Here is a 12,861-nt window from a genome sequence, read left to right on the forward strand (position 1 = left end):
CATTCAAAAATACGCCATTCTTATCCGTCCCCAGGATGACACCGGGGTAGGTAGCAAAGTCTTTCCTGATCCCAGCTCTGTTCATCTTGGCTTCTTTTAAAAACACAGCAAGCAAGGGTTACTCCAAGCGGAGTCTCCCTTTTTTCCAAAAATTGGGCCACACAGACACCCACCCCATCAGTGGCAGCACTTGGGCCCTAGTTGCAAACAGGATGTTTTGATTTGCATCAAGCACATTCAAAAATACGCCATTCTTATCCGTCCCCAGGATGACACCGGGGTAGGTAGCAAAGTCTTTCCTGATCCCAGCTCTGTTCATCTTGGCTTCTTTTAAAAACACAGCAAGCAAGGGTTACTCCAAGCGGAGTCTCCCTTTTTTCCAAAAATTGGGCCCACACACACCCACCCCTTCAGTGGCAGCAGTTGTGCCCCAGTTGTACACTTCACAGCTAGATTTGCATCAAGCACATTCAAAAATACGCCATTCTTATCCGTCCCCAGGATGACACCGGGGTAGGTAGCAAAGTCTTTCCTGATCCCAGCTCTGTTCATCTTGGCTTCATTTAAAAACACAGCAAGCAAGGGTTACTCCAAGCGGAGTCTCCCTTTTTTCCAAAAATTGGGCCACACAGACACCCACCCCATCAGTGGCAGCACTTGGGCCCTAGTTGCAAACAGGATGTTTTGATTTGCATCAAGCACATTCAAAAATACGCCATTCTTATCCGTCCCCAGGATGACACCGGGGTACGTAGATAAAGTCTTTGCTGATCCATGACTTGTTCATCTTGGCTTCTTTTAAAAACAATGTAAGCAAGGGTTACTCCAAGCGGAGTCTCCCTTTTTTTCCAAAAATTGGGCCACACAGACACCCACCCCATCAGTGGCAGCACTTGGGCCCTAGTTGCAAACAGGATGTTTTGATTTGCATCAAGCACATTCAAAAATACGCCATTCTTATCCGTCCCCAGGATGACACCGGGGTAGGTAGCAAAGTCTTTCCTGATCCCAGCTCTGTTCATCTTGGCTTCTTTTAAAAACACAGGAAGCAAGGGTTACTCCAAGCGGAGTCTCCCTTTTTTCCAAAAATTGGGCCCACACACACCCACCCCTTCAGTGGCAGCAGTTGTGCCCCAGTTGTACACTTCACAGCTAGATTTGCATCAAGCACATTCAAAAATACGCCATTCTTATCCGTCCCCAGGATGACACCGGGGTAGGTAGCAAAGTCTTTCCTGATCCCAGCTCTGTTCATCTTGGCTTCTTTTAAAAACACAGCAAGCAAGGGTTACTCCAAGCGGAGTCTCCCTTTTTTCCAAAAATTGGGCCACACAGACACCCACCCCATCAGTGGCAGCACTTGGGCCCTAGTTGCAAACAGGATGTTTTGATTTGCATCAAGCACATTCCAAATCCACAAGCATTTACTCTCCCCAGGATGACACAGGGGTAGTAAATTCCTTCTGGATCCATGACTTGTTCATTTTGATGAACGTCAGTCTGCCCACATTGTCACTGGACCGACCCGTGCGCTTATCTGTCAGCACACACCCAGCAGCACTGAATACACGTTCAGAGACAACGCTGGCAGCTGGACACGACAAAATCTCCAAGGCGTAACTGGAGAGCTCTGGCCATTTTTCTATGTTTGAAGCCCAAAAGGAGCAAGGCTCCAGTTGCACAGTCATGGCATCGATGTTCATTTGGAGATACTCCTGTATCATCCTCTCCAGCCGTTGAGTATGTGTCAGACTTGTTGTCTCTGGTGGCCTTGCAAAAGAGGGTCTAAAAAAATTATGAAAAGATTCCATAAAATTGCTGTTACCGGCACCAGATACGGTCCTACTGGTACGGGTAGACTGGTGAAGATGACGAGACCGTCCCATGTTTGTCAAGTTACAACTGGGAGATTCCCTCCCTGCACCTGCACGGTTGTTTGGTGGAAAAGCCGAGCTAAGATCGAGTAACAGCTTCTGCTGATACTCCTGCATACGTGCGTCCCTTTCTATGGCTGGAATTATGTCACAAAATTTGGACTTGTACCGGGGATCTAATAGTGTGGCAATCCAGTAGTCATCATCACTTCTAATTTTGACAATACGACTGTCATGTTGGAGGTAGTGCAACAAGAAGGCACTCATGTGTCTTGCGCAGCCATGCGGACCAAGTCCACGCTGTGTTTGTGGCATAGAGGTGCTAACCGTTCTTTCTTCCTCTGACATCTCCCCCCAACCTCTTTCAACTGAAATTTGACCAAGGTCTCCCTCATCCGCTGAGTCTTCCATGTCCATGGACAGTTCGTCCTCCATTTCTTCATGTTCTCCTGCACCTTGCTCAACATTTCGCCTGCTACTATGCGCCCTTGTCGATCCCTGTTCCCCATGGTCCCATGCCTGCTGCGTTGGTGATGATGAACGTCTGGATCTTGGTGATGTTGTTGTCCCTTGCACATATGAATCCTCCTGTAGTTCCTCCCCTTCATGTTGTCCCACCCCCTGACTCCGAATAGTGTTTAGCGTGTGCTCCAGCATGTAAATGACTGGAATCGTCATGCTGATAATGGCATTGTCAGAGCTAAACATATTCGTCGCCATGTCGAAACTGTGCAGAAGGGTGCATAGGTCCTTGATCTGAGACCACTCCATCAGGGTGATCTGCCCCACCTCTGCATCTCGTTGGCCCAGGCTATACGTCATGACGTATTGCACCAGGGCTCTGCGGTGCTGCCACAGTCGCTGTAACATGTGTAGAGTTGAATTCCAGCGTGTCGCCACATCGCATTTCAGGCGATGAACCGGCAGGCCGAAAGACTTCTGGAGCGATGCAAGTCGCTCAGCTGCGGCGCTTGAACGCCGGAAGTGAGCAGACAGTTTTCGTGCCCTGTTCAGAAGGCCATCTAGGCCGGGATAGTGTGTTAAAAATTGCTGCACGACAAGGTTCAACACGTGAGCCATACAAGGTACGTGTGTCACCTTGCCCAGGCGAAGGGCCGCACCCAGGTTTGCAGCATTGTCGCACACGGCCTTACCAGGCTGCAGGTTGAGTGGAGACAACCATTTATTAAACTCGGACCGCAGAGCTGACCACAACTCCTCAGCTGTGTGACTCTTATTACCAAGACATGTCAAGCTAAAGACCGCCTGATGCCGTTGCGCTCGGCTGCCAGCATAGTAATGAGGCGTGCGTGATTCCTTCTGCGCAGTGAGAACGCTGGTGGCCTGACCAGGCAGGCTTGGGGCGGAGGTGGAGGACCCAGATGAGGTGGAGGATGCAGAAGCTGTGGTGGAACTTGGACAGACAGAGGATTGACACACAAGTCGTGGGGACGGCAAGACTTGTGCAGCAGACCCTTCACCATCTATCACCATAGTTACCCAGTGCCCAGTCAGCGACATGTAACGTCCCTGTCCATGCTTACTGGTCCAAGTATCGGTGGTGAAATGCACCCGTTCACACACAGAGTTTCTCAAGGAAGCGGTGATGTTGTGTGCGACATGCTGGTGTAGCGCGGGCACACCTTTCTTAGAGAAGTAGTGGCGACTAGGCATCTGGTACTGGGGCACAGCGACAGACATAAGGTCTCTAAAATCCTGTGTGTCCACTAGGCGGAAAGGCAGCATTTCGGTAGCCAACAGCTTACAGAGGGATAGAGTCAACCTCTTAGCTTTGTCATGGGTCGGAGGAAGTGGCCTTTTATTTGACCACATCTGAGGGACAGAGATCTGGCTGCTGTGTGTAGACGGTGTTGAGTAGGGTGTCCCTGGAAAAATGCAGGTTTGTGAGGAAAGTGCAGGCGGAGACATGATGTTGCCTTCATCCAACGTTGGTGCTATCGATGTCTGAGAGAGCTGTACACACTCACTTGTTTCCCCTTCCAAACCAACTGACGACCTTACAAGCAAACTGCCTGTTGCGGTTACAGTGGTGGAAGTTTTGCGTGGAAAAACAGGTGTGACAGCTGTCCCCACAGTCCTAGAAGATGAAGAGCGCGCGGATGCACTGGAAGGGGCGGGCGGTGGATGGTTCGCTCCGCTAGCCGGCATTGCAGCACGGTGAGCTTCCCACCGGGACTTATGATATTTATTCATGTGACGATTCATGGAAGAAGTTGTCAAACTGCTGAGGTTTTGACCTCTACTAACAGAATCATGACAAATGTTACATATCACATGAGTTGGGCGATCTTTTTCGATGTGAAAAAAGGCCCAGGCTAGGCAAGGCTTAGAGGCCATGCGACCTGTTGATCCACCCCGAATAATGCTCATAGGCAGAGTGGTGGCTGAGGATGCAGTTGTAGACGTGCTACCAGTGCTCCGACTCTGTCCAGGAAGGCGCAAGGTAACTTCGTCGTCGGTTGCATCCTCCTCCACCGCCTCTGTTGACCTCCTCGAGTGCCTGACTGGGGGTTGACAGTAGGTGGGATCTAGAACGTCATCATCAATTGTTGTGTTTGCACTCCCCTCCCCCTCAGACCGAGCCTCTTCTTGCCCTGACCGAATATTTAAGTTGTCATCCCAATCGGGTATCTGCGTCTCATCTTCATCAGTATGTTCCTCATTGTCTATAACCACAGGTGTTACAGTTTGTGACAAAGGGTCAACATTATGCTCAGAAACTTGGTCCTCACGGCCTGAATCTGAGTCACAAAGGTTCTGGGCATCACTGCAGACCATTTCCTGTTCTGTACTCACTGTAGCTTGGGAGCAGACCTCTGATTCCCAGGCAATAGTGTGACTGAACAGCTCTGCAGACTCAGCCATCTCAGTTCCACCATACTGTGCAGGGCTGATGGAGACTTCAGAGCTGGGAGAAATCAAGTGTGATTGGGATGACAACTCAGAGGAATGGTGTTTTTTGGATGCGGTACTTGAAGTGGCTGAGAGGGCACTTGTTGGACCACTTGAGATCCATTCAAGCATTTTCCTTTTTTGCCCATCATCTACCTTTGTTCCTCTTGTTCGTGTCCGTAAAAAAGGGAGCACATCGGATTGTCCACAATAAGTAGTAGACATCTTACTTTTGCTAGTAGATGGTCTATCTTCAGCAGATGATAATGGAGCTTTGCCACCTTCCCCACTGACAAAACATTTTTTGCCTTTTCCACCACGCCTCTTCCCCTTTCCACCAGCATCTGTCATTTTGCCACTCATGTTGATTGCGACAAGATTGTGGACTGAAAATGTGGTAGTAAAAATTGAGAGGTGGTGAAGATTGCAGTGGTGGTCTAGCTTTATTAACAGCAGAATAATAAAGAATAAATATCCCTGACAATGTAACTTAGTTATAATTCGTTGGAGTGTGCAACGCAGGCAGACGTGCTGCAAATGTCTTGGCACTAGTGGGACTATAGCAAAGTCCAATAGCCACGTATAGGATGCCACTAGGTACACTGAGTGTTTGCTAGTATAATGGCTTCGTTATAATTTGTTGTAGTGTGCAACGCAGGCAGATGCGCTCTGCAAATGTCTTGGCACTAGTGGGACTATAGCAAAGTCCAATAGCCACGTATAGGATGCCACTAGGTACACTGAGTGTGTGCTAGTATAATGGCTTCGTTATAATTAGTTGGAGTGTGCAACGCAGGCAGATGCGCTCTGCAAATGTCTTGGCACTAGAGGGACTATAGCAAAGTCCAATAGCCACGTATAGGATGCCACTAGGTACACTGAGTGTTTGCTAGTATAATGGCTGAGTTTAAAAAACTTGGAGTGTGCAATGCAGGCAGATGTGCTCTGCTAATGTCTTTGCACTAGTGGGACTATAGCAAAGTCCAATAGCCACGTATAGGATGCCACTAGGTACACTGAGTGTTTGCTAGTATAATGGCTTCGTTATAATTAGTTGGAGTGTGCAACGCAGGCAGATGCGCTCTGCAAATGTCTTGGCACTAGAGGGACTATAGCAAAGTCCAATAGCCACGTATAGGATGCCACTAGGTACACTGAGTGTTTGCTAGTATAATGGCTGAGTTTAAAAAACTTGGAGTGTGCAATGCAGGCAGATGTGCTCTGCTAATGTCTTTGCACTAGTGGGACTATAGCAAAGTCCAATAGCCACGTATAGGATGCCACTAGGTACACTGAGTGTTTGCTAGTATAATGGCTGAGTTTAAAAAACTTGGAGTGTGCAATGCAGGCAGATGTGCTCTGCTAATGTCTTTGCACTAGTGGGACTATAGCAAAGTCCAATAGCCACGTATAGGATGCCACTAGGTACACTGAGTGTTTGCTAGTAAAATTGCTTAGTTTAAAAAACTTGGAGTGTGCAATGCAGGCAGATGTGCTCTGCAAATGTCTTGGCCCTAGTGGGACTATAGCAAAGTCCAATAGCCACGTATAGGATGCCACTAGGTACACTGAGTGTGTGCTAGTATAATGGCTTCGTTATAATTAGTTGGAGTGTGCAACGCAGGCAGATGCGCTCTGCAAATGTCTTGGCACTAGTGGGACTATAGCAAAGTCCAATAGCCACGTATAGGATGCCACTAGGTACACTGAGTGTTTGCTAGTATAATGGCTTCGTTATAATTAGTTGGAGTGTGCAACGCAGGCAGATGCGCTCTGCAAATGTCTTGGCACTAGTGGGACTATAGCAAAGTCCAATAGCCACGTATAGGATGCCACTAGGTACACTGAGTGTTTGCTAGTATAATGGCTTCGTTATAATTAGTTGGAGTGTGCAACGCAGGCAGATGCGCTCTGCAAATGTCTTGGCACTAGTGGGACTATAGCAAAGTCCAATAGCCACGTATAGGATGCCACTAGGTACACTGAGTGTTTGCTAGTATAATGGCTTCGTTATAATTAGTTGGAGTGTGCAACGCAGGCAGATGCGCTCTGCAAATGTCTTGGCACTAGTGGGACTATAGCAAAGTCCAATAGCCACGTATAGGATGCCACTAGGTACACTGAGTGTGTGCTAGTATAATGGCTTCGTTATAATTAGTTGGAGTGTGCAACGCATGCAGATGCGCTCTGCAAATGTCTTGGCACTAGTGGGACTATAGCAAAGTCCAATAGCCACGTATAGGATGCCACTAGGTACACTGAGTGTTTGCTAGTATAATGGCTTCGTTATAATTAGTTGGAGTGTGCAACGCAGGCAGATGCGCTCTGCAAATGTCTTGGCACTAGTGGGACTATAGCAAAGTCCAATAGCCACGTATAGGATGCCACTAGGTACACTGAGTGTTTGCTAGTATAATGGCTGAGTTTAAAAAACTTGGAGTGTGCAATGCAGGCAGATGTGCTCTGCTAATGTCTTTGCACTAGTGGGGCTATAGCAAAGTCCAATAGCCACGTATAGGATGCCACTAGGTACACTGAGTGTTTGCTAGTATAATGGCTGAGTTTAAAAAACTTGGAGTGTGCAATGCAGGCAGATGTGCTCTGCTAATGTCTTTGCACTAGTGGGACTATAGCAAAGTCCAATAGCCACGTATAGGATGCCACTAGGTACACTGAGTGTTTGCTAGTAAAATTGCTTAGTTTAAAAAACTTGGAGTGTGCAATGCAGGCAGATGTGCTCTGCAAATGTCTTGGCCCTAGTGGGACTATAGCAAAGTCCAATAGCCACGTATAGGATGCCACTAGGTACACTGAGTGTGTGCTAGTATAATGGCTTCGTTATAATTAGTTGGAGTGTGCAACGCAGGCAGATGCGCTCTGCAAATGTCTTGGCACTAGTGGGACTATAGCAAAGTCCAATAGCCACGTATAGGATGCCACTAGGTACACTGAGTGTTTGCTAGTATAATGGCTTCGTTATAATTTGTTGTAGTGTGCAACGCAGGCAGATGCGCTCTGCAAATGTCTTGGCACTAGTGGGACTATAGCAAAGTCCAATAGCCACGTATAGGATGCCACTAGGTACACTGAGTGTGTGCTAGTATAATGGCTTCGTTATAATTAGTTGGAGTGTGCAACGCAGGCAGATGCGCTCTGCAAATGTCTTGGCACTAGTGGGACTATAGCAAAGTCCAATAGCCACGTATAGGATGCCACTAGGTACACTGAGTGTTTGCTAGTATAATGGCTTAGTTATAATTAGTTGGAGTGTGCAACGCAGGCAGATGCGCTCTGCAAATGTCTTGGCACTAGTGGGACTATAGCAAAGTCCAATAGCCACGTATAGGATGCCACTAGGTACACTGAGTGTTTGCTAGTATAATGGCTTCGTTATAATTTGTTGTAGTGTGCAACGCAGGCAGATGCGCTCTGCAAATGTCTTGGCACTAGTGGGACTATAGCAAAGTCCAATAGCCACGTATAGGATGCCACTAGGTACACTGTGTGTTTGCTAGTATAATGGCTGAGTTTAAAAAACTTGGAGTGTGCAATGCAGGCAGATGTGCTCTGCTAATGTCTTTGCACTAGTGGGACTATAGCAAAGTCCAATAGCCACGTATAGGATGCCACTAGGTACACTGAGTGTTTGCTAGTAAAATTGCTTAGTTTAAAAAACTTGGAGTGTGCAATGCAGGCAGATGTGCTCTGCAAATGTCTTGGCACTAGTGGGACTATAGCAAAGTCCAATAGCCACGTATAGGATGCCACTAGGTACACTGAGTGTTTGCTAGTATAATGGCTTCGTTATAATTTGTTGGAGTGTGCAACGCAGGCAGATGCGCTCTGCAAATGTCTTGGCCCTAGTGGGACTATAGCAAAGTCCAATAGCCACGTATAGGATGCCACTAGGTACAGAGTGTTTGCTAGTATAATGGCTGAGTTTAAAAAACTTGGAGTGTGCAATGCAGGCAGACGTGCTCTGCTAATGTCTTTGCACTAGTGGGACTATAGCAAAGTCCAATAGCCACGTATAGGATGCCACTAGGTACACTGAGTGTTTGCTAGTAAAATGGCTTAGTTTAAAAAACTTGGAGTGTGCAATGCAGGCAGATGTGCTCTGCAAATGTCTTTGCACTAGTGGGACTATAGCAAAGTCCAATAGCCACAGATAGGATGCCACTAGGTACACTGAGTGTTTGCTAGTATAATGGCTTAGTTAGAATGAGTTGGAGTGTGCAGAGGACAAGAGGGTACAGTGGCAGGATTGTGGTGCTCTGGGTAGAGGAATGGAAGCCTGCCTTTCTATTCCCTCCTAATGGTGAAATGCAGGGAGGAAATCCCTGACCTGGGCTACACAGACGCTGTTGCTGTTTGCAGGACCTGTCACCTATGGCTCTCTGACCCTGCCGGTACGAGCCCTTAAAAGGACTGCTAGAATGTGCTCTCCCTAAGCTGTCTAACGCTGTGTATGCAGCGCATACAGCTGTATCGGCGATAGGACAAAGGACGGAACTGCGACAGTGATGTCTGACACCAAAGACGCAGAAGGCAGATAATGGCGATCGTGAAGAAAATGTCCGGTTTTATAATGCAGGGACATGTGACATGCAGATCCTATCACACATGCCGTTGCTTCTCTGCCTCAAAGTCCACTTAGGTGTGTGTGTGTCTGTGATTGGCTGACATGCTGGCCAGCCCCACAAGACGCGCGCGCTTAGGGAAGGAAGACAAGAAAAAAAAAAAAAAAATGGCGATCGCCATTATAGAAACAGCAGTGATCTGAAGGCGCTGTTCACGCACACTATACACTGAAATGTGATAATAGTTTGATTCACAGAGTGACTTACACTATTACAGCAGAAACCAAGCTAAGATTTAGCTGTTTTTTGGCTGCTAGAACCGTTCTCGAACGTTTCTAGAACTATCGAGCTTTTCAAAAAGCTCGAGTTCTAGTTCGATCTAGAACATGCCCCAAAATCACTCGAGCCTAGAACTGGAGAACCACGAACCACGAACCGCGCTCAACTCTAATAATAACCCAATTGCCCCCACACCTATCAATCTGGATTAGTTGGGGAAAGTACTGTATTGGCGTATCTAATAGATGCACCAATTGTAAAGTGGCTGCAGGCTGCTATTTTTAGGCTGAGAAGGGCCCAAAAACCATGGGACTCCCCAGCCTGAGCATACCAGCTCCAGCTGATTGCTTTATCTTGGCTGGGAATCAAAATGGCATGGGACCGCTTGTCGTTTTTTAAATTAGTTATTTTAATTTTAAAAAGCCACATGGGGACCCTTGTATTTTGATACTTTGATACACAGCCAAAATAAAGCACACAGCTGGGGGCTGCAGCCTGTAGCCATCTGCTTTATCTGCACTGGGTATCACTATACGTGGGACCCTGCTTCATTTTTTTCAATTATTTATTTGTTTTTAGTCTCCACTTCCTGACTAGAGTTGAGCGATGTTCGAGGTTCGCAAATTTCATGTTTGAGTGATTTTGGGGGGTGCTCGAGATCGAACTCGAACTCAAGCTTTTTGCTAAAAGCTCGACAGTTCGAGTTACGTTCAAGAACGGTTTGATCACCATAAACGTGCCTCTTCACAGTAAGGCTATGTGCACATGTTGCTATCTGCATGTGTCCTGTGTCCCCAGCACAATCCCCCTCCCTTTCCTACTCACCAATCACGGGCGTCTCGCTCCACGTCTGCCACAAATCTGCGGCGTCTTTTCCTCTTTAGAAAATTGCTGCCGCTTCATTAGTCAATTAGTTATTCCGTGCTTTCCCCGCCCACCGGCGCCTGATTGGTTGCAGTCAGACACGTCCTCAAGCTGAGTGACAGCTGTCTCACTGCAACCAATCACAGCCGCCGGCGGGCTAGTCTATATCGTGGAGTAAAATAAATAAATAATAATAAAAAAAAAATGCGGTTCCCCCATATTTGATATTAGTCAGGATAAAGACGTACGGCTGGAGGCTGGTATTGTCAGGATGGAGAGCACCATGTTATCGGGAGCCCACCAACCTAACAATATCACCCAGCAGCCACCCGGAATAGCCGCATTCATTAGATGAGACAGTACCGGGGGACTCTACCCAGCTCATCCCGAATTGCCCTGGTGCGGTGGCAATTGAGGTAATAAGAGGTTAATCATGACAAGCGTCTCCCCGAGACACCTTCTATGATCAACCTAAAAGTGAAAGTAAATAAACACACACACACTGAAAAATCCTTTATTTGGAATAAAAGACAAAAAAACACCCTGTTTCACCCCTTTATTAATGCCCAAATTCACATTCAGGTCCGACGTAATCCACATGACACTGTCAGCTCTGCTACAGAACACAAGTGCTCTGTCTCCACTCCACGTAGCAATGAAGTGAATCGCGCTGTCACCTCAGACTTCACTCAATTAATGATTATTCTTTATTTATAATTAATTATGCAATATTATTATTTTAATTATGCACAGAGGGGATTAGCCGGACATCATCTATCAAGGTCTGTGTCTTTCCCCATCTGTTTGTCTGTCTCTTTGGTTTCTTTGTTTCTTTGTTTCTTTCTCTCTTTCTTTATTTCTTTCTTTCTTTTTTCTTTCTCTCTTTCTTTCTTTCTTTCTCTTTCTTTCTTTCTTTCTCTCTCTTTCTTTCTCTCTCTTTCTCTTTCTTTCTTTATTTCTCTTTCTTTTTTTTCTCTCTCTTTCTTTCTCTCGCTCTCTCTTTTTTTTTTGTCTGTCAGACAGGAGTCTGCACAGAAGTGTGTAGTTTTTTGGGTGTTTTTTTGCACTGATGCATCAGCTGATTGTATGAATACCGTTTACACAATCAGCTGCTGTGTCATGTGATTCAGGCCCTTGAACCTGACACATCATCTGATCGCTTTGCCTTCCAGCAAGCCGATCAGATGATATTGGATCCGGATTGAACGGCGCGGGACCTTTGACCCAGGATTACTGCGGAGGGGGGTTCTTTATTTCAATAAAGATGGAGTCCCTAATTGTGTTTTGTTTTATTTCTAATAAAAATATTTTTCTGTGTTGTGGTTTTTTTTATCTGTACTAGAAATTCATGGTGGCCATGTCTAATATTGGTGTGACACCATGAATTTTGGGCTTAGGGCCAGTTGATAATATACTAGTTAGCCCTAACCCCATTATTACCCAGCAAGCCACCCATCACCAGGGCAGCTGGAAGAGTTGGATACAGTGCCAGAAGATGGCGCTTCTATGAAAGCGCCCTTTTCTGGGGCGGCTGCGGACTGCAATTCATAGCAGGGGTGCCCAGAAAGCTTGGGCACCCTGAGCTGCAGATTCCAATTCCCAGCTGCCTAGTTGTACCTGGCTGGACACAAAATTGGGCAAAGCCCACGTCATTTTTTTTTTTAAATTATTTCATTAAATTCATGAAATAATTAAAAAAACGGGCTTCCCTATATTTTTGGTTCCCAGCAGGGTACAAATAGGCAGCTGGGGGTTGGGGGCAGCCCGTAGCTGCCTGCTGTACCTGGCTAGCATACAAAAACATGGCAAAGCCCACATAATTTTTTTTGGGGAAAAAAACTCCTGCATACAGTCCTGGATGGATTATGCTGAGCCTTGTAAGTGCTAAAATACCGTATTTTTCGCTTTATAAGACACACCGGATTCTAAGACGCTCCCCAAATTTAGACATAAAAAAGGTAAAAAAATAAAAATGGGGTCCGTCTTATACTCTAGTGTTCTCTTACCGGATGGGGGAAGCAGTGGTGGTGAAGCGGGGTCACAGGAGGCAGAGGTTGTGCTGGCGGCAGGTCAGTGGCGGCGGGATCCATGGTGACAGGTGTGGTGGGGTCCGTGGTGGCAGGTGTGGCGGGGTCCATAGTGGCAGGTGCGGCGGGGTCCGTGGTGGCAGGTGCGGTGGTGTCCGTAGTGGCAGGTGCGGCGGGGTCCGTGCACAGGTGCAGCGGGGTCCGTGGTGACAGGTGCAGCGGAGTCTCCGTGGTGATAGGTGCGGCGGAGTCCGTGGTGACAGGCGTGGCGTGTCAGTAGTGGCAGCAGCGGTGGTGGGTGAGTGGTGCAGCAGGCCGGTGCTG

This window comes from Anomaloglossus baeobatrachus, chromosome 6 (genome assembly GCF_048569485.1).
Source record: "Anomaloglossus baeobatrachus isolate aAnoBae1 chromosome 6, aAnoBae1.hap1, whole genome shotgun sequence".
Taxonomy (NCBI): Eukaryota; Metazoa; Chordata; class Amphibia; order Anura; family Aromobatidae; genus Anomaloglossus; species Anomaloglossus baeobatrachus.